Genomic DNA, 3979 nt, shown 5'->3' with positions numbered 1-3979 from the left:
CTCAACTATAAAATAACTTTATTTTTATAATAATATGCACCGCTAAACAAACAAAAAGTAAAGAACATAAATGGAAAAAAGAAAATATATCAAAGGTGTGTAATCAATCAAAATATAAATATAAAAAAAGCATAATAATGAAAAAGTACATAACAAAGGTCATACTTGAATATTGTTGGTTAACATTTATTAATGTTTGTTTTTGTCAAACAATAAAAAAATGCATTACAAAAGTGTGTAAGCAATCAAAATAATAATAATAAAAATCTTTGTTCTAAAAATATTGAATAAAACAAAAGCAAAGTAATGAATAATGAAAAGAAAGAAGAAAGGTGAACCAAAATGAAGATGATACTTAAGTTTGTTCTTCATCAAAGAATGGAAAAATGCATAACATTATGTTAACAATCAAAATATATAAAAAAATAAAAAAATAAAAATAACAATGCTATGTAAATGGTATAAAAGAAAAAGGAAGTAATGAATAATGAAAGAGGTAAAAGAAGCTAAAACCAAACATGAAAGTGTAAGAAAAGAAAATGAAAATAATACTTGAACTTGTTTGTTAAGTTTTATTTCTATTCAAATGCTACGTTTATGGTCGTAAGATTACATAACAATGAAACTGGAAAGTACACAAAACTGGTAAAAAAAAAAAGTTGAAAGAACTTATTGTTAGGTGATACAATTACCCAATTCTGAAATTCACTAAAATTAGTTCCAATACAATGTATCAATATAATTTTAATGATCTTGTCATATAGTAATTATTATTCTTCTATAATTTGAAATTTAAAATTTAAAATTTTGAATAAAATAAAATTTATGAGAATAGAAAAAGTAAAAAAGAGTGCACGAGAAAATCTATTTATGAAATCCAAATTTTTCATATAAGCCCTACCACAATAAATCATTCCACCACACACATTACCGAACATTCATTGCATCATGCTCAATTAAGAATCTTCTATCAAACACGCCTATTCTTACATTTTATCTCATCCACATTGCAACTCATAGCAAACAAACATACTCAAAACAAAGTGAGATAGGGTAGAGTCCCCCTTACCTCAAATTGAAGACTCACAATACCAATCAACCAAGAATGTGTTTCCCCACATGAATTTCATCTTGAACACATAGAAAACTCCATGAGAAACTGAAAGAACATGAAAGAGAAACGAAAATTGAAACCCTAACTCTTAGAACTTACGTCCAAGCATCCCAAACACGATTCCAACCTTCAATCTTACTCCTAAATGGCTTTGGAGGCAGTTTAATTGGCAAAATAGGATTAAAGGTCGAGAGAATCGAAGATATTTTAAAGAGAGGAATGGAAAATGAATTTTTCAAACCCTAGACCACTCAAATACCCTTTTGGTCGCGATTTTCTCGCTATAGAGAGATATTGAACCTTACTGCAGCGACACTCCTTCTCGCTACAGCGAAAATATCAGAGGGAAATGCATTCTAATTTTTGCAGAATCTCGCTACAGTGAGACCCTCTTGCTACAGCGAGACTGCACGCAAAAAATACCCTCTCTGTCTATCCCTCTCGTTGCAGCCAAAGGGCTCCCACTACAATGAGAATGCCTTTGCGGTTCACACTTAGCTTATTTTCCATCCAGTCTAACCTAACCACAAGGCAAATGTTTTCATCCATATTTACATGTCCCTCCATATACACGGTCATACACATATATAAGCATATATTCACATTATTATCACATAAATCAAAACGCACATTCGAATAGCAATCCACATGTTCATATTAATAATCAAAATATTATTACAAAATTCGAAGCGTTACAAATACTCTACAGATTGTGAGTAAATTTTGTGAGTGCCCATTGGGTACTTTACATATTCAATTGGAGGAGAGGATAAGTGTAACGCCCTAAATTTTGGTAATATTAATTATTATTATTATTATTATTATATATGTATATATATTTATATGTGTGTTGATTTATTTGATAATGATGTTTATGTGTATTAATTACATGGATGTGTGTATTTATGTGTATGCATGACTGGATAGGGCTGAGATGGACTAAGTACCTAAGTGCAGGGGGTGATACTGAGTTGTTCTCGCTATAGCGAGAGGATTCTCGCTGTAGCCAGAGGGCCCTGGGAGGAAGGACCAGAACTGTCGCCTTCTCGCTGTAGCGAGAGACGTCTCGCTGTAGCGACAGTTTTTGGTGCATTTCTGGGTGCAGTCTCGCGGTAGCGAGGGTATCTTAATGTAGCAAAATTCTGTAGAAATCAGGGTGCAGTTTCGTTTGATATTTTCGCTGCAGTGTGAGGGCGTGTCGCTGCAGCGAGGTCCCCTCGCTGGAGCGAAAGTGTCGCGACCAGAAAAGAATTTAAAGGGGGTTTAGGGTTTGAGAAGTTATTTCTCAAAAATCCCTTCGAATCCCTCGACCCAGAACCCTTTTCCACTGATTAAATTGCCTCCAAAGTCGTTCGAGAGCTTAATTGAAGGTTGAATCCGTGTGGAGAACGCTTGGAGGTGAGTTTTAATGGTTAGGGTTCCCTTTCTCATCCCCTTTTCTCTGTTTCTCGATTTCTTGGAGTTCTCATGGAGTTTTTCCATGTATTTTAGGCCGAAATCTGTGTAGAGAACATATCCGTGGTCAAATCTGAGTGTGGGACGTCAATCCAAGGTAAGGGGTAGACTCTACCCTATCTCAATGTATTGTAATTCTTGTGTGTTTGATGAAAATTGATATGTAATGTGATGTGTGATAGAATAATTGGACCCCGTGAGGGTGATTGTGTGTGATGGAATGTCATTGATTGGTGAATTAATGATATTGTGAATAAATATGGGCTATGTGCCGTGTAATGTGAAATGAATGTGGGACTAGTGCCGTGTATTTGAGTGCCACGTGGGCTGTGTGTTGTGTGTAAGCATGACTATTGCATGCGTGAATGAAATATGTGTAAATAGGCGTGTTAGCGCCGTTGTAATGTGCTGTGAATGGTTCAGCGATATACTGGGAATGTGGGAGATGATGACGGTAGAAATACCTTGAGGAAGAGAGAGTGGTGGTGACACCGACTGCGGAACAGGTGCACCACGGGCCACACACTCTCTTCCTGACTAGACCTCTGACTACTATCTTTGCTGAGCGACCTGTGACTGCCCACGTGGTATCCGTGAGGCAGGGGTAACCGGTGACCATTCATGGTGTAAATCTGTGATCACAGTGCCACAGTGAGTGTGGCTGGCGTGCATATGCATGGGTTTATGTATTGTACTTATAGATGTGAAATGCTGCCAATGTCGTGAGTGCATCGGTGTTAAATTGACATAAGCATGTGTGATAATGCTGCTTGTGATTGTGTTTGTTTAATGTATTAAAAATGTTTTGGAGGTGAGAATCTACGTTGATTGTGTGTTTTTGGGTAGTGTAGAGTACTCATTCTTACATTCATTTTTCAGGTAATTAAGACAATCAATATCGGACTCAATGAAGGGACGGATGGACTGCTTTAGGACTTAGATTTTATTTTGAAATTGTTGTAATTGAACTAGTCTTGTAGCAGTTATTTGATATTAATTTGTAACCCTTCACTTATTTCGGAATCTTTTATGAAAATTTGGTTATCCGATTTGCGAAATTATTATTTAATTGAAATTAAATTTAAGGTGTTACAATAAGAGAGAGAAAAATATCCAAGTGGTCATAATGAATGGAGTTGTTTGGCTTGTTTTGATTGGTTCATGAATCTCGTGGTCTCAAATGAGCCACAAGGTTGATTATGAGCTGTTAGATCAAGGTGTGATGGATAGCTTCTCTACCTTTGGATCAGTGCAAATAATATTATTTTATTTTGGTAGTTTAAATTACTGAAACTCTATTAGTTCCACTCCTAACCAAGGATCTTTTATTCTCCTGATTTCTCATTGGTATTTAATTAGGTACTATTTTAAGTTTCTAATTCTAGTTTACCTAATTAACATATATTTGAA

Source organism: Abrus precatorius, unplaced genomic scaffold (genome assembly GCF_003935025.1).
Source record: "Abrus precatorius isolate BTA unplaced genomic scaffold, Abrus_2018 Scaffold1, whole genome shotgun sequence".
NCBI classification, from domain to species: Eukaryota; Viridiplantae; Streptophyta; class Magnoliopsida; order Fabales; family Fabaceae; genus Abrus; species Abrus precatorius.
The sequence above is the reverse complement of the archived record's forward strand: the minus strand, read 5'-3'. Positions refer to the sequence as shown.